Raw genomic sequence first — 22,502 nt, 5'->3', positions numbered from 1 at the left:
CGCCCCCGGCCCGGCCCGCCGTCTGCAGCTCCCTCGTGCCCCCTGCCTGTCTGGGCCGGGCACGGAGAGGCCCGAAGGCCAAGCTCAGTTTGGGACGCTGGGCTGCCCGCGGCCGCGTAGGGGGTCCCTCCCGGGCTCCCTGGGGCCCGCTCGCTCCCGTGGCCGGCGCCCCCCGCCCCGCCCCCCCCCGGGCCCCGGCCCGACGCCTGTGTGCCGGTGCCAGTGTTGGGGGATGCCAACTCACATGCGGCCGGGCGGTGCGGGTGGGCCGCGGCTGCCTAGCGCCGTCCCTGTCCGAGCGGCCCGCTCTGCCGAGCATGCCCAGTCGGCCCGGGAGCCCTGGAGCAGGGAGTTTCGGGGCGCGATTCCGCTTCTCCGCTTTTTCGCTGACGCCGAGCTGGGTGGGCTGGCACGGAGCAGGCCGGGGGGGGGGGGCGAGCCCCGAAGTGGGGGCCGAGGCTGGGGCCAGGCCACCCGGGAGGGGGCGGGGCGGCCTGCAGCCGGGGGCCGGCCCCCTCGGGCCTGGGGGGGCTCTGACAGCTGCCCCGGGGCGCCTGCGCGGTGCGGGCGGCCGGGCCCAGGGGGTCCCGCAGCCCGGTGCCAAGTGGCGGAGATGAGCGCCTCCCCGGGGGCTTGGGGAGCTGCGTGTGACCCCGTGGGCGTGCGCGTCTCGGGGGGAGGTTATGGCTGCTTCCCCCCCAACTGAGGCTGCCAACAGCCTGGGCCCTCCCTGAGCCGCTGGCCGGCCCCCGGGCTCTGCGTGCCCCGGCCGCTCGCTGCCCCCCGGAACTTCTGGGCCCGGCCGCTCTGCCCTCTAGGTTGGCTACCTGCGCCTCCGCCCCGCCTCCTTCTCCTCCCCCTGCAACCCGCGCCTCGGCTGCGGCCAAAACCTGGAGCCGGAGGCCCGGGGGGCGGGGAGCAGAGGCTGCTGGCGCTGGAGCCGCCACAGCGAGCATGCTCAGTAGGCCGGCCCGGGGCTCGGGCTTTTGGCTGCCTTTTCTTTCGGGCTCGGGGAGCTGAGGAACAGTCTTTGCACCAGCGGCAGCGGCGGCGGCCTGAGCCGGAGGCCGGCAGAGCCGGCGGGCCAGCTCCGGCGGAGCCTCACAGTTCCGCTCCGAGTCGGCAGCCCCAGAGCCCCGCTCTGCCCGCTCCGCCCCGCCTGCTCTGCCCCTCCCGCTCCTCCCCGCGTCCTTCCTGGCGCTCCTCTCTCACTTGTCTCCCGCACACATCCTCGGAGGCTGCAACATTCCGACTTAAACATCTACGGACACTCGCTCACGCGCGCGCGCGCGCACACACACACAGACACACACACACACACGCGCGCGCGCGCGCGTACATACGCGCTCACAGCCCACCGACTCTGACACTTGGAGCCGGAGCGCCTTCCGCGCTGCTGCGGCCGGCGGACTGGCTCTCCCTGTCCGAGGAGAGGCTGAGGAGGGAAGCGCCCCTGCCCCGGCGCCCGCCCCGGCCGCCTCCCCCTTCTCCCCTGGCTCCTTCCTCCTCCTCCTCCTCCGGGCACCCCGGGATGCGGCCAGCGCAGCCGCCACCGCCGCCTCCCCGGCAGCCGCAGTAATGTGGATCTCCAGCGGCTCCTCTCTGGAGACCGTCCAGCCCCCGGCAGCGACCTCGGCGGCCCGCCAGCTCCCCGGGCGCGGCTGAGCAGCCCGCACTGCCGCCCAAACTTGATTGCGGACTCGGGAGGTAGGTGCGCTCTCCCGAGCTCGCCGGCCGATAGGGATTGCGCCCCCGGGCCCGGGGCTCGGGAGCCCGGGGAGCTCCTCCGCCTCCTGCCTCCTCCCCCGCCCCCGCCTCGGCCGGGGGCTCCGGGAGGAAGGCTGTCGGCGGGGGCACCTGCCCCGCCGGGGTCCCCCCGCGTGGGCTCCGCATGTTCCGCGCTCTCGGCTCGCAGCCCCGCGAGCGCTCCAACAAGTGGAGCGGGCTCCTGCCTCTGGGGACACGCGAGGAAACACGGAGTCCCACTGGCCGGCTCGGCCCCCGGCCCCCGGCTCCCCGCCCTGCCTCGCTGGCTCTTGCCGTAAGCCCCAACTTTCCGGGGCCCCGGGGAGCACCGCCTGGGCGCCCGAGCCCCCGCACCCCAGCACACTCTCCGTGCTTTGCCGGAGGCAGGGACCCCAGTGTCTCAGAGCCCGTGTCGCGGCACGCAGGGGCCCCTCAGCCTTCGCACGGGGCCCGTCGCCCCCCCGGATGGTGGAAAGCCTGTTGAGTGCCCACAGTCTGGATGGGGCCGGGGCGGGGGCGCACTGTGCACTCCTCCCCACCCGAAAGCAAGCGATCCCGGGCTCTACGCGTTCCGCCTCATTCCATCCTTTTATTTTCCCCATCTGTGCCAACTAGTTCGCTAGCCGGCTTCGTTTCCCAGGGGCGCGTCGAGCCCCTGGCGCATGTGTGTGGAGGGGGGCAGACTATGGGTGCCCACGGCAGGGGCGATCCCTGAAGCGGGGGGCCAGGAGGCTCCGAGGCTCGGGGAAGTGGGGCGGGGCGGGGGCCAGCTCGCCTCCCCCCCCTCGGTGGCTTCATCCTGGGTCCGGAGATCCCCACTTGTGCTGCAGCGCGGAGCTGCGGGAGGAAGCTTGCGTCCCGGGCGGACTAGGGGGTCTCATGTGGAGCTCCCCATAGCTGCCGACGGGTGAGTACCAAGTGCCGGGAAAACGCCGCGCCGAACGCCAGGCGAAGTTGGGGAGGCTCGGCTCTGAAACGCCACCTCCCCGCATCCCCAAACCCCAAAGCGAATGGACCGGGAGCGGGCTAATCAGGAAAGCCTGGCCAGGGCCGAGCAGCTCCCGCCGGCGCTAGCGAAAGGTCACCGGCAGCTGCCCGGCCGGGAGAGGCTTCCCCAAGATTGTAATTAGACCAAGTCCGAGGCGCTGCGCAGGGAAAGACAGCGCTGTTTGCCTGTTGGGTGGAAACGTTACAAATATCACCCTTGCTTGTGATTAGAGAGGGAAACCCGGCTCTGCTCTCCGAGCCGAGAAAGGCCAAGTACCTGGGAGAACAGATCTGGAGCAGAAAGCCTCAGCCGAAGGCAGAAAAAGCTCTGGCGCTAAGGTGAGCCGGAGCTTTCCCTTCAGGTAACCGCCCCCCCCCCCCATCCTTTGCTTCTTAATAGAGGCATTCGCTTTCTCCCTTCATTTCTCGCCCTTACCTTGGATGAAAACAACTTTTTTTAGAAGCATAAGCAAGCCGCTAAAGGAGATAGCTTCTTTTTTTAATGGGGGGGGGGGACTTAATCAGTAAGAGATCTTTTTGGAGACCTTTAAGAAGTTGCCGATGTTAAACTGTTTAATTTAAGAAGTAGTCACCATCCTTTATATATACCCCAAACATGGAAAGACTTTTTTTTATAAATAATGAATGCATCTAAAATAATGTTTAGATAATTTTTCAAATTAGTTCAAATGAGAAACAGTGCTTAAGTTTCTTTACTCCCCTAAGGGTTTCTTAAAAGCACAGGTGTTCTCCAAAATATCTCTTCAGAGCCATAGTAACATTTTTCTTTCTCTCCCTTTTTAAGGAATGAAATCCATGGGGGGAAAAGGGGTGGAAAGAAGTATTTAGGTGTAACTGAAAATTGATGAAAGAAAAAAAAAAACATATCCAAAGGTCTAGCATGAAAAATGGCTTCTTGGGGATATTAGGATGTTGCAGTTCAAGCATTGTGTATGTGGGGGGCTACAATGAAGTGGTTAGCCTTGCCATCCCAGTTATCATACCTTTTAGATGTCCTTTACACAAAGATTTTTTGCTGAAACCCATTAACAGTCCACCATTCATGTTGAATCTGCTCTAAATTACTTTCATTTGTGAAGCTGCACAATTTAGTCTTGATATGTTGGTGATAAGAGAAGGTTAGAGGAAATTAAGGCTCTTGCCTCGGTCTTTAAAGCTGCTAAGCAGACTAAGTAGACTAGCAGTTGATTGCAAAAAAATCATTTCATTCTGTATCAGAGTCACTGATAAGACAATAATAATGCACATACTTTTTAATCTTAAGCTTTCTGACAACTTTATTGACTTCACATTTAAATGTTATTTACAAGTGGTTAATATGGATTATGATGGTATAGCTAAATCATATTCGGTTTATTAACAATACCTTTATATGTCTTCCTAACTCAATTCTTATTTTTTCCTCTGAGCCCGTTTGTGTGTGTGTGTGTGTGTGTGTGTGTATGTATGTATGTAATCACACAATTTTTTAGGGAAAGAATGACAGGAAAAATAATTGTCCCAAGTATTCATTTCTGTATGTCCTCAGAACTGTAAGCATAATTCTATAGATAATGTTGAGTATCTAAAGATCCTCATCTTTGGATACTAAACATCTTCTGTAAAATATGAATGACAGTGCTATTGCAATTTCATATATCCATCTCATTAGCAATTCTAACTTCAGCAGTGAATATGTATTACTAAGTAAATATCCTTTCCTCCCATTTACCTTGATAGAAGGTCTGTAATGTATTGTCAGTAAAACAACAGGCAGTTCAGATGGGGAAAAAAAAATATCGTCAGAGATACTAGCCATTCTAGTCACCAGTGTACATGTCTAGGGCTACAGTATCCAATTTAACACAGAACTGGAAGGGAGAGTTTCAGCCCAATTAAGTCCCCAATGACTTGATTTTCCTCATGTGTGATTTGAAATTGTTGTAGCAGATAATGATTTTAATGGGGTGGAGATGGAAGCTTGTTTGTCCCCCCCTTAAAGATGAAATTAGTATCAGCAAGTCTGGTTTGAAATCTCTTTTCTACTCTTATTTTTATTGATTGTTAGAACAGGGGGAAAGTGATGATCAGAACCACTTAATTGAAGCTTCTTCTACTTCAATGGTCCAACTCCAGCAGCTCTTAAATTGATAGCATTCCCTTGTGACACTGTATGCTGCTTGGACCTTTTCTTTTTTCTTAAATGCCATTAAAAGTCCTAATGTAGACCAGGATTTTCACAGTGGGATCCATAGACTTCTCCCCGAGTAGCACATGGACAAGTTTCAGGGAATCCATTATCTCAGATGGGGGAAAAAAAGACACCTTTGTTTTCACAATATTTGAACTAAAATTTAGCATTCCCTCTGATTATTTCCAAACAATATTCCAAGGAAAAAGCATAGGCGTCACTGGGTTGCCAAAGGGGTCAGTGACACACGCAGAAAAAGATTAAAATTGCCTGCTCCAGAGCAATCCAACGTGGTCACTAGTATTTTGAACCTAGTCCAAAAAAGAGGACGATAGTCTTTTTCTTTTGGAGGGGGCAGGGAGAGAGGAACAATACTACATTCACTTTAATTCTTTATAATAAATGTAATATTCATTCTGTGAGCATTCAAAACATTTCTGTTCACAGACTAACCAAAGTAAATGGAATCATAAAGTATTTTAACAGTTGATTTATTGAACTGTGAACTACTAAAAATAGCATCTCACAGTCCTATAAATCAAGCCTATTAAAATCTTATGTAACTTCAGGGTCTCATTTCTAGAAATGGAGGTATCATTTTGGCTACCTGACAGCATTGGTTTTTAACCATTAGTCATTATTTCACTTCCTGTCCAAGCCTTCACTTTAGGTAAACAATGGCATATGGTAAAATGTGCATATCTGCCAGCTAACCACTACCTTTTGGGTTTTGTTCCAAATGTGAGGTAATGATACTGAAGTACGAGCCGTTGGTTTTTCTTCCCCCAACTTCATGAAATGGAAAAACAAAACAAAATAGCCAAACTATCCAGCAGCTGGCACACATAAAAAAAATAATAAATCATCCCCTTTAATATTAAATGGAATTCCCTTTCTGAACTCTCACCTCTGCATTGATGATAACTATATACGCAGTACTTTTTCTCCCTCCTGCTCTGGGCACCTGTGCCAGTCTCGATTACTGCAAATTCATGACACCTAAAATATGTGAAGTGGCCATTCCCTCACCCAGATGTGTGGTATCAGGCAAATAAAAACATCTGCTTGATTGGCTAAATTTTAACCTAATCTGCTGTTTGTGTCATTTGGCACAGCTGATGAGACTCACAAACCAACAACCCATCACTACCTCTGTCAACAAAAACCCTTTGATTTTACAATTTAGAGTCCAGTAACTTGCCTTTCCTTGGTGGTTACATTTTACTGTGTATGTGCTTGAACTGTAGAATAGAGCTGGTATATGTCTTCCATTCCATCCGGGATCATCCCCTGCCTGGTTGTATCTCTAACTGACCTTGATCAATGGATCAGGGCACCAAAGTCCTAACCTCTATCTATTAGTTTTGATTCCCAGAGAATTTGTTCACGTATTTCAAGGGAACCGGGAGGAATCCTCTATTGTGTTAACTTCTCATTTGGTCTTATGCCATAGTTCCCTTATTTCCCCCCTGTGGAAATTAGATGGGCCAAATGGAAGTCAATAATTCAGCATAAGAATCACATTTTTTTATTAGATTTAAAAACATCTATTTGATCTCAGTAAGTGTTGGGTGATAGGTGATTCACTAAGCACTGATAATGGGATTGGAATAAGGATAAGGATTAGGTTTGTCATTTCACTGGTCTACCAGTGCAGGCCATTCAGTACCTTCTGTGCAACATTAAGTCTTAAAAGAGCTGGCTAGAGCACTTCGGGGCAAAGTGACTTGCTCCAGATCATATAGCCAGAATGGGTCAAAGTGAGACTTGAACCCAAATCTTACTGGATTCAAAATCAACACAGAGCCCTCATTTTCCCGAGGGACTTTGCCAACATTCCAACATTTTTTTACTCTTATCAAGCAAGTTCATCTTAGACAACGCTTGATATTTCATGTATGTGAATATCTAGAACTCTTTAAAGATGATCACATCTGTAAAATAATTCTCGGGATAAATATGCTGGAAAAATGTTTCTTCAAATAATGATTTAGCAGACTTGGAGGGGAGTAGATTTGGGAAAAAAGTAAAACACAATATACATAGTATTTGAATTTTCCCAAAGGATTTGGATCTTCTTCCTTATCAAATGTAAACCCAATTTCATTAATATGTCCACATCTCACTTTTAAAAATATACTTGCACAGACCAAATGGATTTGAGTATATTTATTTGAAATCGGAAAAACAGTCATTTTTACCAGTTACCATAAAGCATACTGATTGTTTTAATTTCAATTGACAAAGTTGTCAGTTGATAAGTAGTCAACAATGAGGAAATTGCCTTTTAATGTTGCTCATATTCTGTTGTAACATTTTTGTGGCTGATTACGACTTATGAAATTGAATTTTGGAATCACAAAGTCTATATGAGCTGAATTGCAATTCATGCTAAGCTTTTTGGAGTAGCAGTTATAGGTCATGGGAAACTAAATTATTCTGTGTATTTATAGCTGTGAATGCAGTCCCACACTGTGGCTAAGAGAGAGTGATTACTATCAATTATGATTTTTACTCTATTTTGAGACTGTTTTGATTATATATCAATAATGACAACCCTAAAAAATTATCATAATATATTACTATTTCTGGAAAGTTCAGCTACTAACTTATCTATTTAGAAGGGGGATAATGGGAAGGGGGATTAAAGTAAAATAAAAATGGATTTGCATTATTTAATTTTGAAGGTGACCAGGTTTCCAAAATAAAAATAGAGCCTAAACACGACTGTGGATGGTCAAATGAATTGGTGAGTACATTTTGTATGGCAATAATGGTTTGCAATCTTGAAAATGACTAGAGAAAACATTATTCAGTAGTCAGACATTGAATTTTAATATATTTTGTTTGTAAACAATTTTGTAACTATGTCATAACATCCAGATAGGAAGTGAAAATTTCATCTGAATGATGCCAAATCTCCAGATGAGTAAAGTGTTGGATCCAGATGTTTAGTCATCACAGAGACAGAGCCCTAGTTTTCACTTTGAATATTGCCCTAATTTAATTTTTGAAATGCTTTGATGCTTCAGTGAAAGGTATTGTATCTCTTTGTTGTGGTAATGTATGGTCCAAGTGGTCATTTTAACTACGTAGCAGAATTCCAACTCTTTCTGTTGTTAGATTGCATTGGAAGCCTTGTTGGTTTTCAAGAGTGAAAGTGGTGGTGGGGCGGGGTGGTGCTGGAGGTGGGAAGTCATCATATATATCTGAAAAGAAAAGCTGATCACTCGTTGAGGTCAGGAAACAACATTGCCCAGTTGTCTGATTTTTCGTTATTGTTGGAGTATATTTGTATGTATTCTTTCTAAGAATACATACTTAAGACTGCTTCTATCTAATTTAGACACCTGTCAAAGCAAGTGTGCCAGATCAGCTGGACTATTGGCTTATTGGCTATATCACTGCTTATATCCCAGCTGCATATATGTTAAGAAAACTCATCAGTTCTTCACTGAAATTACACAATGATTCTACAGATGGCACATCTCAATAATCCAGGTTTTTTCAGGTACATTTAGAATTAAATTTTCTAAGAGATGATTAAATCAGTAAAATTATTGATAATGAACTCATCTTATTCTACACATCCTTTGCACCCATGATGATGCCTTATTAAAGGTGTCTCAGTCCTGCTAATTGACACCTGTGTTTTAAATATAGAGGTGTATAAATCCAACACAGCTACAAGTTAGGTTTTAAATGCAGAATCTATTTCAAAAAATGTTTACCAGTATTATCAATGTTTACTCTGAGCATTACCCCTTATGTATTAATGCTATATTGACAACTGTTTGCTTAAATTGCTTGGGAGATAGTAATATAGGAGTTCCTTTACAAGCTTGCAAACGGGGGAAAAAAACACAATCCTGACCCCTAAGGGCCATTTCTCAAAAAGGCTAAAAACTACGTTTAGCTTTAATTTTGCAGACATTGGTTACTTTAAATTCTAGATGAACATTTTTGGAAAAGAGAAATAATTTTTATTTTAATTCTTAAGAAGGGGTTTCTGTAGGAACCATTAAGACAATTTCTAAGTGAACTAAATACAATTTCCTTCTAGGAAGAAAGTATTCCATGAAGTGACTTCTAAAGGATGATGGGCAGTGGAGAGTGGTAACTTGGTCTCTTTTGACCTGCCACTGGCACAGCCACCCCCCACATACACGCTACGACGAGGACTTTAGAGGGCGATTATTTCTTTCCATTAGGTCATCTGTTCAGATCATAACAACATGTTGTATACCAACTTGATCAAATCTTTAGAGCAAGCAAAAACTGAAAGAGCAGTTTTGAGACCTGGTAGGAATCCTCTGGCTCTGAAACAGACCGATTTTTCACATGCTATAAGAGGAAATATTTTTATATTATTTTGGGGTAATATCTCTTTTCGATTATGTTCAGTTAGAATTTGTAAATTTTTATTACAAATGGATTCTGATCATGTGCTCAGATTGCACCTTTAGCCCAATAAAATGGTGGGACACCATTTATTTTTGGTTCAAAATGCATGAAGTGCTATATCTTTTTCATTGTTTTGTTCTTTTCCTCTATTTGAGATATTTCCTCATTGAAACATTGGACAACTTGTGAAAGTGAGGTAATTTTCATGTAAACAATTAGAATTCAGTGCAAGGGAAATTATTTTAAGGGCAATTTAACACAGGAGGGTGAAATTTTTAGAATACATTTCTGTAAAACATTCTATAAAACATGCTTAAGAAAATGTGTTTAACACTAATAGACTCAGTGAGAGAACTCCACTCTCTGACATTTGGTTTAGTGCCCTGGGACAAGCCTCATTTAAGAGAGAAGAAAAGTTAAGGTTTTTTACACAGAACATGGCAATAATGAGACTCAAAGTGCTGTTTTCCATGTGCTTCAGGTGGTATCTTCTAACTCTGTAGACCCCAATAAAACGTGACTTATTACGTGGATAAGGGCATGCAGTGAGTGGTTCAAATAATAAGAGCTCCCCAGCCATGCTTCTCCATGTAGTAAAATCACATGGTGGGTACTGATAAATTCTTCCTAGATGAGTACTAGCCCTCTCCCTGATGCAGGCATCATACATCAGTTCCTTTATTTTCATATTTATGATCTAATAATAGCCATGTTTTATTACTGATAATCTATACCTTACTTAGAATATTCCTCTTAGGGTATTAATTTTTGAGATCAATTCTACCCCCACCCCTCACCAATGTTCCAATTGGAGAAACTTAAGCCTAGAGATGGAAAGGGGAAGGACATGTCTATGGTCACAAAACTAAAACAGTAGCTGATTTGAAACTGGAACCCCCCCAACCAAGATTTTCTGATGTTCATGTTCTTAGAATTACTTCATATTATCTAGTACATGCATATCCTTTTCTGTTTTAAAAGTAGTTTTTTTTTTTATTAAATATACCCCTTTCCTGCCTCCCAGCCCATATCCCTTCCTTTTTACATCAAAGTATAGAAAAGATAGCGCAAAGGGCGAAGTTTAGCAAACCTAATTTATCGAGTTTGACAATATATACAATTTTCCATATGTAAAGGTACCACACTTCTGCAAAGAAAGGAAGGAAATTACATTTTTAATATTTTCTCTCGGGTCAAACCCGGTCCTTATGACTATACATTGTTGAGTTTGGGATTTTTCTTGTTCTTTTCCACTTGTGTTGGTTTCACGTGTATATTGTTTTCCTCTTTTGCTTCTTCACTCTGCCATTAGTTGATATAATTCTATTGCTTCTTTGAAAACTTAATATTCATCATTTCTTATGGCATGATACTATTCTATTATATCAATCTACCTCGACTTTGTTTTATCTGTTCTGCTTTTGATGAACATCTTCTTTGTTTCTAGTTTTTTGCTATCACAAAAAAAGGCTGCTCTGAATAGGTCTTTGACCTCCTTGGGGTGTGTGCCCAACACTGGGATCTCTGGGCCAAAAGGTATGGATACTTTAGTCACTTTTTTGCCTAATTCCAAAATGCTTTCCAGAGTGGGTCAACTCACACCTTCTCCTAACAATTCTTAACTCTGTCTTTTCCCAGTCCCTCTAAAACCATCACCATCTTTTGTCATACATTTGTGCCTTTTTCCAAAGCAGTAATATGATCACTAATGTTGGGGTGTTTGATTTTCTGTTAAAGGCACAAGTAGACATGATCAGGCTAAATAATACGCAATATATAATGAGCCTACTGAGAAGGGATCTACAGACTGAAAAAGTCTGAAATTCTCTGATACTAGCTCATACTTTTCTTCTGCTGAGAACCAGTAAGAGCAGAGTTTATTTTCTCAAGATATGAGTAGAGAGTTCATAGGGGATTAAAGGAAGCTAAGACTATTTTCATACAGCTCTAGCAAAATGCTAGTGATTTACCTTGTGTAAAGCAGAAGTGATTGCCCACTATATTTCCTCATGTCATGTAGTAAAAACAATTAAGTGAAGTTAGACTATAGATTACTTGGCTATTCAGCCACAGTCACCTCTAATGGAAAAGAAGAAAAATAGCCTTGACAAGTTTTGGCAGGTCTGATCATTAGGAATGCTCATGTTGCCAGAAGGAAGGAAGCTGCAGCCAAGAATGGGATCTTGTAAGTAAGTTCTTTAGATGCAGGAAAGGAGAGCAGCACTTTGGAATTCAGTAGTCTATGTCTTCTGAGAGCACCGGTCTTTGTCTTTGCAATTAGCATGGTGGCTCTCATGCACAGTCTTTCTGAGTGGACAGCTCATTGGAAAACTGACATCAGGGGCTCAAATGGCCTAATTATTTATTTGGCATATTAGCGTAACAGCCCAATGTCTCTCACCTGAGACATAACTAAAGATGTCATTAGGGGAATGAAATGTAGCTGACATGGCCAAGATCTATTATAGATACATTCATATAGATATGAGAGTAATAAGAAAGTTATTGCATTTCATTTGAAATGAAGCAGGTAAACCTTTTTTCCCCCATTTCCCCAAACCCCCAGATTCAGGTTCCCTAGGACAGTAAGGTATCCAGTCAAGAAAGCTGGACTGATTTTTTTTTATCATATTCATAGGAAAATAGATATTGAACTAGAAGGGACCTCAGAAGTTATCTCCCTCATTTTACAAAGGAGGAACCTAGGAGCCAGGGAGGGAAAGTAGAGTGACTTGCCCAGGGCCACACAAACCAGAAGTGTTGGAGGCAGGATTTAACCACAGACCTCCTATCTGGACGGCTTTTGTGCTGACCTCTGTATCATGCAACCTTGCAGGTATTTGGGGAAATAGGTTTTAAAAAAACCTCATTTTGATAGGCCTTTTGCCTCCCAGTAAACTGTAGTTCCCACTATGGCAAAATGCTGTATATAGGCCAATTTACTTCTTAAAGAGTTTTTGCTAGCTAGCTGATGAGTATGAAGCCAATTTCCACAGACTTGCTCTGGTTTATGTGGCACAGAAGCAAAAATATTTTTGGTCACTGGACTCCAGACTTTGTGAAATGTTTTCCTTTGAAAACTTTTGATTGACTTAGTCTTGAGAGGGAACCACATACCTTTCCTGAGGATCATTTTCCCTTAAGAAAATGTGTATCAGGTAATTATATAGCAATTAATCTACGGCAATTCTTCCATTTATGAATGATTTGCATATAGAATATTGAGTACAGAAATGGTTAGCAACAGTATGATGTTCTAATAACATAAAGAAACCTTTACAATTTTCTCAAAGGTGATTTCAAAATTAATGCATATTTTTAACCTGATTTCAGGTCATCTCTTTTGTCATAATTCACTATGTGGAAAGTCTTTGTACCCTTCAGATGAAGTATGGTCCCAAATGTAAAAATAGATATTGGGGGGTGGGGACAGCTAGGTGGCACAGTGGATAGAGCACTGGTCCTGCTGTCAGGAGGACCTGAGTTCAAATGTGACCTCAGACACTTAATAATTACCTAGCTGTGTGACCTTGGGCAAACCACTTAACCCCACTGCCTTGAAAAACAAAATAGATATTGGGAGACCAGTTAATTAGAGGCATAAGGTTAATTGAAATACTTACCATGAAAGGTTAGACGATTAGTTGCTTAGAAATTTTTGTCCATTTTTTACTTTTGTGTCATTTCAATACACTGTGATATCTGAGATGCAGCCTTAGAGCTTTTCTTTAAGTTCACATTTTTAGGGATATGTTATCTGGAATGAGAGATATGATGAATAGATAACATTAGAGTCAGAAGACTTTAGTTTAAAAATTGGTCACCATTGTCAAGACACTCAGCTTCTCAGTTCCTTTTTATTACTCTTTAAGGCTATAGATTACAGATGAGTTGTAGATATGCAATGGTAAAAGTAATTTATAGTGAACCAGTGAGTTCCCTCTATTAGTGATACTACAAATCTGGGACACACACACACACACACACACAGTTACCCACTCCTAACCACCCCACAGCACACACCTCCCCCTCAACACACATACACAGCACCCTCCAAAAATTTAAAATATACTAAATCACTGTAGGTCAACATATATAATCAACTATAAAAGCTGGGATTTGCATTATTTTTCTTGGTTACAGGAATTCTTGAAAAGATACTCAGAGTGGGCATTATAACAATGGAATAGTATATGTATATGAACAATAAAGAAACTATAGATAGCAATATATAACAAGTGCACTGGGAACATATAACAATGAACAGTAGGCTGGAATGGAATTTGCCTTCTCTCTTATTAATTACGGAAGGTTTTGAAAAACAGGTGAAGATTTGGCCAGGACAGCTAGGTCAGTCAGGAAGACCTGGGTTTAAGTCCCACCTTGGGCACACCCTGAGTCAAGTCCTTTAACTTCTCCTAACCCTAAGATGATTCCTGAAGGACTAGGGCTTTTGTGAAGGGAGTTCCTCCATGGGGAATTAGTTCCCTATACCAGTGATTTTACAGTTGTCTTTCCCCCTGACCTCCTACAAAAGAAAATTACCCTTCATTTCAGTTACTAGTAGTTTAAGTTTAAATTTCTAAAGACCCTACCACAATTCCAGAAAGGACTTTGAAACCTTGGTGTTAAAATTATATCAAATGGGGGTGGGAGGTGATTTTTTTTTCTATTATGCAACACAGCAATGTTGGGTCTGAGGATGATTTTTACAATTATTTATAAGGATAACTTTTGTGCAGATATTTCTTTTTATAGTGGACCAACAAAGGGATTCCTCCAATCAAAAAATAGTACCCTGTCTCCAGTTCTAAATTGAGAAATGAACACAGTATTTATAAGTGGACATGGTGTCAAAATGGTCAGATGTTTAAAGCAGTCAAAGCATTTGTTGGGCATCATATCCATAAGACACAGCGCGTCTATCAGCAGGCAGCCCCTAAGGTATGTTTCATCTCTAGATTGACTCCCCCCCCCCCATATATCCTATCTATGCCCACTACTTCTCTATCAAGGAAATTATTTTTTAAAAATTGTGAGTTGTCTTAAGCTTTCAGAAATTTGATCGAAAGTTTTTCCCTTATAACCACTAAGTTAAGTCCTGTGACTTGGTAGTCCATAGCCAATAGGAATGTTTACAAATGGTATGAGAATGGCAGCTTTCCACTGGAAACATTTGCCCTAGCTGAATTAAACAAACATTTTCCCCCTGTACAATAGTAGAACAAATGTTTCTATTTTGTGAACCTCGCTGGCACAGTGTATGTTTATGGCAGAAATGAATGTTTGAACTGGTAAGACAACTCCATGTAAAACATATGCTGTTGACACAATTTAAAAAAAAAATCGGTAGTCTAGATGGCACCCAACTGAGAAATTTATTTATGCAATGTGTTTACTATTGCATTTAAATCTGGTTGACCAGAATGCTTAGGGATTGGGAAATCTGAGTTAATTGAATTTTCCAGTTTATTCATTTCATATGCCTTTTCATCATACGATCATAGATTTAGAAGTTGAAGAGAACTTAGAAGACAACTCAAATAACCTTTATTTTATAGAAGAAGTGAAATGATTTGCTCAGGGTCCCACAGCTAGTAAGTTTCTAGAAGGAATCTGAACCTGTTTCTACCCGGCTCCAAGTCTAGTACCCTAACTGCTACATCCTATTGCCTAATTAATTAAAGGTTTTCTTGAAAACCCTCTTTTGTTTCAAATTTTATTAAAGAAAATCCTTCAAAGAGTTTTAACTTATAGGTAGCATACGACTAACATAATTCTTTTTTTTTTGATCACTGAGAATCTAACTTTGTCTTTCTCAATGTGAATTGTTTTTATTGCTTAGGTACTGAATGTGTTGAGGACAACTAGGCGATGATGCAGTGGATAGAACATTGGCCTTGGAGTCAGGAGGACGGGAGTTCGAATCCAGCCTCAGACACTTGACACTAACTAGCTGTGTGGTCTTGGGCAAGTCACTTAACCCTGATTGCCTCCCATCCAGGGCCATCTCCAGTCATCCTGTTTCCTATCTGGCCACTGGACCCAGATGGTTCTGGAGGAGAAAGTGAGATTGGTGACTTAGCACAGCACCTCTCACTCAAATCTAATTCATGGGCTTTTCATGGTCTGGACAAACATTATTATTACTGAATCTATTAGTATTTGAGAGGATATGTGATAATCTTAGGTAGTATCAAAAAGTTGCTCCAGTTCTCTTTCAGCTCAGTGCTTAATAAGATCTTGTTTTCTTGTGTTTTATCTCCATCTCCTAGAAAGTAGAAGGAGAGGCAGGGAATTAGCTGGTGATTCTGATTGGCTTCTAGTTAAGGGAAATTTTTTATCCTTTTAGTATTTTCAAATGTATTTTAGTGGCACATGAAGTTGTCATTTGACCAATAGCAGAGACTTTAAGGATGATTATAGTCTTTCAAAAAATCATATTAATATCGAAAATTTATCATATCTGAGCAAAGTAGTAAAACCAGGTTTAAAGACTTTTTCAGGGAGGGGCAGCAAGGGAGAGGGATCAGAGAAAAAAATTCAGGAGTGAGCATATCAACTTTGCCACGTAACCAAAGGATTTCCTTTTTGGAATTTGCTCACTTGAAATGTTAACTTCCAAGCCATAATACTGCTGGACTTGAATATGTAAGGAGGGGTGAGGGAGGATGTAAATTTTGGCTAGCAGAAGTGAGAGAATGGTTCAGAGTTTGCAGTGATATATTGAAACTAAGATTGTATCAGCATAAAGGAAATGAAAATAAAATATTTTAATTTAAAGAGGGATTCAGTGTATATTAGAAGTAGCAGAATGTTTAGAAAAGAGCACTGAAGTAGGACAAGGACCTGTATTTGACTGATGATTCTGTTGCTGTTCAGTCATTTCAATCATGTTTGACTCTATCAGGAGACCCCATTTGGGGTTTTCCTAGCAAAGATACTGGAATAGTTGATAATTTCCTTCCCCAGATCATTTTACAGATGAGGAAACTGAAGCAAACAAAGTTGAGTGACTTTCCCAGGGTCACACAGCTAGTAAGTGTCTGAGGTCAAATTTGAACTCAGATCTTCTGATTCCAGATATGACACTCTATCTACTGTACCTCCTGATTATCTGTGTGGCCTAGAATAAGTCTCCCCCTCTTTCTGAACCTCAATTGTGTCTTTGAAAAGAGCACTAGGGGCGGCTAGGTGGCGCAGTGGATAAAGCACTGGTCATGGAGTCAGGAGTACCTGAGTTCAAATCCAGCCTCAGACACTTAATAATTACCTAGCTGTGTGGCCTTGGGCAAGCCACTTAACCCCATTTGCCTTGCAAAAACCTAAAAAAAAGAGAGAGAGAGAGAGAGAGAGAGAGAGAGAGAGAGAGAGAGAGAGAGCGCGCGCGAGAGCGCATTAAATTAAAGATTAATCAAAATTCCATCCAGCTCCAATATTCTATGATCCTAAGAAGTGATTGAAAGAATTGCAAGAATATAAAGCTTCTAAATCCCCAAAACAGGTTAGAAGATATCTTTGGCCATTTTCTACTAGTGACTTCTCACTCTGAGTTGAGTAGTTTTAAATCTTTTGCTTGGTGAAAATCAGGAAGTGCTTGGATGTTCTCTTGTGCCATTTAATTCAAGCCTACCAGAATTTTATGTTTTAAATTAAAAAATTCTGAAAGCTTAAGACAACTCACAACTTTTTAAAAAATAATTTCCTTGACAGAGTAGTGAGCACATATAGGATAAATGGGGGAAAAAGTCAACCTAGAGATGGAACATACCTTAGGGGCTGCCTGTTGATAGATACTTCCTGTCTTACGGATATGGTGCCCAAATATGCTTTGACTACCTTTTCTACTAAAAGGATTTGATCATTTTGACACCATGCCAAACACACACTCAATCTTTTTTGCTCTGTAGAAGAAAAGGACTGGTCCCTTATAAAGGTCACATAACGCAAAATGCTAAGAACAACTGGAAAACAGATGGCTTTTAGGAACAACTTGGTGAGTTAAGTAATAAGAAATGATTGAAAAAATTGTTTAACCTGATGTGGCAGCCAGAAAAGTTCAGGTGATCTTAAGGGAAGTAAAATAGCTATCATTGAGGAGTTAAGGGTCCTCAAACCTTCTAGAATATTCTACTCGCTTCTGGGTGCCATATTGTAAGGACGTTGATAAGTTGGAGAGTGTACAGAAGAGGACAGACTGGATGGGGAAATATGGCCAGTTCATGCTACATGAGAAGCAGATGAAGAAATGAGGATTGTGTAGCCTAGAGAAGACTCAAGGGAGTAGTATAGCTGGAGTGAAAAGCAACTAGCTTCAACCTTTTGGGTCCCAATGAGGAGAAGCAGGAACGTTGGTAGGAAAGGATGGAGGGGAAATTTGAGACTTCATGTGAAGAACAGTTACCTAACAATTAGAGCTAAATTACAGGTAGAATGAAGTTATTTGGGGAAGTAATAAACTTCCATTAGACAATTGCCAATGGAGGTTGAATGACTATTTGTGATTGACACTATTGTGTATTTTAACATCAAACTATTTATCTTGTAATGGAGATTTTTCTATCAAGAAAAGATTGTACTAGATGGCCTCCTGGTGTCATCCGACTAATATTCTGTGCTTCTAAACCAATACTTCTATATCTCTGAAACAGGTTAGAAGAGATCTCTGGCTGTTTTCTGTTAGTGACCTCTCATTCTGAGTTCAGTAGTTTTGAATCTGATGCTTGGTGAAAACCAGAAAGTTTGGGCTGCTGTCAATCCAATTCTCTGTCAGCTCCTAGAATGACAGCAACTGTACTTTTCTTCCTTTGGCAAAGTGGCTGCTCAAGGTCAAGCATTCCACTGTACTCTGGGACCAGCCAAGTGCATAACCCAATGACTTCAGACTCCAATGCTTCCAATCTGGCACCTTTCATGAACACTGAGTTCATATTAAAGCAGTTAAAATATATTCTCCTTCATCTACATATCACAGCAATAACAACCTGGGCACAGGACAGTGACTGGGAGCAAATAACCACTTGGAGTTAATGACCTGAGGTACAGCTGAAGGACCATCGACTCTTTCTAGTCAGTCTTTCATCCCTATAAAAGGGCCTATACCTGAAGTACCAAGCTTTCAATAATTTTCCTGTCTCCTATCAGATTAGGTAGTGGCCATAAATAATAGAGTTTAATACATAATAATGAGATGTGGCAATACAATCAAATATCAACAATGATAGTGCACCTAAAGATGGCTATTCTGATGATGAAAACTGAAGAAAGTAGTAAAGGAAGTTTATGGATCATAATATTTTAGAAATGATTGGAGCTGAACCGTAAGGGAGAATTCACTGGGTTTAAGGGAACGGTTCCCTTTCTTTGTTCCTTTTTTCATTGACGAATGATCTAATTTAGAAATGAGAATAAAAAGATGGCTCTAGTATCTTTCTTGAATGGATTGTTTCAATAGCCTGTGATCAGCTTTTCCCCCTTCTTTCAAACACTAGATTTTGCAGGTCAGTTTAGGGTTGTGTAAGACACAACACAGGGACACAAATACCCCTTGCCAAAGGAAGCTCCCAGAGTTTAATATATGATGATTCTGCCCTAAATGTGCTGATTGAAATCAAGTCTGTTTAGGACAGTTCAACATTTGGGCCTAGAGAAAGATTTGAATGTCTTTTGACATTTTTCTACAGAAAGCAGGGATTCTTTATCAATTTTTTTGTGGCATGGGTCACAAAATGCATAAAATAAAATACAGAGGATTATTGGATAAAGAAAACCAGCAATATTGAAGTAAAAATACTATCATTAAAACGTTCACAGATTCCAGGTTAAAAATTAGTCTTACAACTTAACTCTCTTTTTGTGCTATTAATTGCTTATAACTGACCATCAAAGTCATTCTTCTCTCCATTAGTGTAGACTGTCAATGTCTATGTCTGATTTGTCTCAATAGACCTTCTTCAAAAAAGAAGATGAAACTATGGTAGAATTTCTTTGCTATGGAGAGAGGGAGAGTGAGTATAATATTTTCTTTTTTACTCATTTCAAAAAAATGTCAGACTTGAGTTTTCCTCCTCCTTCCCAGGTTTGGACTTGATTGTGAATAGAAAAAGGTACCAAGAACGAATAGTCACAAGGTCGCTTCTATAGAATTTCAGTGGGACAGTCAAGGAAAGCAGATAGATTTCACCTATTTACAAGAAGTGACTTTTTTTATTTTAGGTTTCAGCAAGGCAAATGGGGTAAAATGGCTTGCCCAAGGCTGCACAGCTAGGTAATTATTAAGTGTCTGAGTCCGGATTTGAACTCAGGTCCTCCTGACTCCAGGACCGGTGCTCTATCCACTGTGGCACCTAGGCACCCCAAGAAGTGACTTTTGATGAGCCACTCAATCTGAACAATCTGGCTATGGTGGCATATACATGCATCTTTTATTGAAAAATTCTCAATCTGATCTCCTCCTAATGAGTCCATAAAATTGTAGAATAAACTTAGTTTGAAAACTCAGGACCAGTATGGTAAGATGTTACTTATACTCATTCATTTTAAAAGCTTTCCAGGGAAATGACATTTAATTGTGACATCCATCATAAAGGAGACTTGACTACATTGTTATTCACCATCTGTATATCTTAAGGATTTACTGCTTATCTGCATCTAAAAACTACTTTTCAGAGTGGATATCTTATATCTTCTAGTATATCTTAGGATTTAGCTCATAATAAGCACTCATTGGAGGATCAAGGCGGTATAGAATTCTGCCCAAATTTTATTTGATTTCTTTAAATGTTCAGCTCACCTGCTTTTAGAGGAAAAGCTATAATGGGATGTTTCCTTCAACCCCACTGTTCCACATATAAATCCTTGAGTTTCAGGTAACTATTCATACAGAGACCATGATTGGCAATGCATCTATATTTCCAACCCTGATGACTGGGGAAATGGGATCTACAGTTAATAGAATGGCTCTAGTGGCTTCTAGCAAATCTGTCTTTGTGAGTGTTATTTCCGCCCCAATAATATAACTGACCCGACAGCTGAACGCAGTAGTCTCTTTTGGGTGAGGCAAAGCCCACCCTTTCCGTAGAACTCCATCTCACTTTAATAAATTTGAAATCACTATTTTTTTTCAGTCCAGTGTACTTCCAAAGTGTCACTGAGTACATACTACATAGTTCTGAAAGACTGAAATCAACACAACAGGGCAATGTAATGCCATGAGGTACAGCTTATAGTCAAAAATAGCTAGGGTCTTTTCAATAGAATGAGTATCGAATTGGTGACATTCCAATGTCGTTGCCCTCTTTTCACTAGATGTCTGACAAATGTCAGACGAAAATATGCAGCTGATACTCAAAATAGTCATATTTCTCGAATTCATCAACTGCCTATTTTGTCCCAGCCTAGTCTGTAGTACTGAATATCTGCTCCAATTTAAAAGAGGCACTTGAGGTGAAACAGAAAAATATAACTTTGTGTGTGTGTGTAGGAAAAGATACTATTCCCTTTCTTTGAGTCTGTATCTCCTTTTCTGACTGCATAGTTCTCAAAATTATAATCACGCACAACATATCTTTACATTAAAAACATGCAACAATGTGACTGATGTTAGTGAATCATAGGATCTCAATTGTTAGAAGGATCTCAGGGCTCAGCTAGTCTAATTCAAAGACAGAATCACCTCAGTAATATCCTTAGATATTACTTCCAACTTTGACTTCAAAACTTTTTGATGAAGGAAAACGCCCCAGATCCCAAAGCAGTTCATTATACTTTGGAGATAACTCTAATAATTAGAAAGTCTTCTTTTATAGCTATTTTAAATCTACCTCTTTGTATCTTCCATTTCTTACCCCTGGAACAAGCAGAATAAGGTTAATTTCTCTTTCCCATGAGACACTATTGGCTACATATTCATTGTTTACTCTTTTCTTCCTTATTCTTCTCTGTTATGGTCACCCTCCTTTGGTTGTTCTGATCTAATTTATCAATGTCTTTCCCAAAATATGGAGCCCATGGTAGTTCAATTTTGGCCTTCCAAGGGCAAAGGACTGGAGGTCAGAACATCTCCCTCATCCACAACACTGTACTTCCTGCCTTGATGCATTATATCATTTCATTTATTGTTGAGTGCTTTAAGAAACAAACATGATGTTAGCGAATTGAGAGGTGACCCAGAACCTAGTAATACCTGGGTTCAAGGCTTCCCTCAGACTTCCTAACTCCATGTTGAAACTGGAACTCTAGGCAACTCACAATTCTCTGAGGAGGCAGCTCTCTTAAGACTTTGTTACAGGGAAAGTGCCAACCTGCATTAATAGATGGAGTTTCCTCACTTAGGAGGTCTTTATATCATTTCAAGTTCATTAGATTCAAAGAGTTTGCAGTACACTAAAATCCACTTATCTTTCTTCAAAAGACCTGTTGCCTAAATATATACCTCCCTTCCCCACCCATATCATCTCTCTCCCCACCTTAGGCTGCATAAAGTTGACTTTTTAAAAAATTCAATTGTAAGTCCTGCATTAGGCAGCTAGGTGGCACTGCAGTAGATAGAGTGCTGAGTCTGAAGTGAAGGAGACTTCTTCCTGAGTTCAAATCTGTTCTCAGTCACTTCCTAACTCTGTAACCTTGGGCAACTCATTTAATCCTGTTTGCTTCTGTTTTTTTTCATCCATAATATAATCTGCAGAAGGAAATGGCAAACCACTCTAGTATATTTGCCACGAAAACCCCAAATGAATTCACAAAGTTGAATATCACTGCAATGATATTGATGATGTTTGTCCTTCATTCTCAAAGAAGACCAAGGCATCAGTGAGGTGTTGTCCTGACAAGCACTTGAATTGGATTGGAGTGATGGGGAAGGAGTGCTGTGCTGAATCACCAGCTTCACTTTCTCCTCCAGAACCATCTGGGTCCAGTGACCAGATATGGATCAGGATGACTGGAGATGGTCCTGAATGGGAGACAGGGTTAAATGACTTGTCCAAGGTCATACAGTTAATATCAAGTAGCTGAAGCTGAATTTGAACTCCCATCCTCCTATCTTCAAGACCAGTACTCTATGCACTACACCACCTAACTGCCCTGAAATGACACAAGGATTAGATCAGGTCCAGTTTCCTAGTCTCTTAAGATCTTTATGGATTCCATTTCTCTTATTCAACATAGTAAGAAT

At 42.0% G+C, this 22,502-nt stretch overlaps 1 protein-coding gene across 6 annotated transcripts in view; it reads left to right on the top strand.

The window, feature by feature from the left end:
* The window catches only part of TENM1 (teneurin transmembrane protein 1), a 1,637,812-nt gene that overhangs the window by 850,397 nt on the left and 764,913 nt on the right, over positions 1 to 22,502 (top strand). Inside the window, exon 1 of one of the 6 annotated variants that reach the window (XM_074202810.1) lies at positions 1,645 to 1,707. The exons of 4 other annotated variants lie outside the window; for them this stretch is intronic. The gene's annotated coding sequence lies outside the window, so the exon portion shown is untranslated. Of the gene's footprint in view, positions 1 to 1,644; positions 1,708 to 2,581; positions 2,654 to 22,502 lie in introns of those variants that run through there. One more of the 6 variants, XM_074202812.1, reaches the window with a different exon arrangement.

The sequence above is a fragment of the Macrotis lagotis genome, chromosome X (genome assembly GCF_037893015.1).
Source record: "Macrotis lagotis isolate mMagLag1 chromosome X, bilby.v1.9.chrom.fasta, whole genome shotgun sequence".
NCBI classification, from domain to species: Eukaryota; Metazoa; Chordata; class Mammalia; order Peramelemorphia; family Peramelidae; genus Macrotis; species Macrotis lagotis.
Note: the sequence above shows the minus strand (reverse complement) of the source record. Positions and strands in the feature narration are given on the sequence as shown.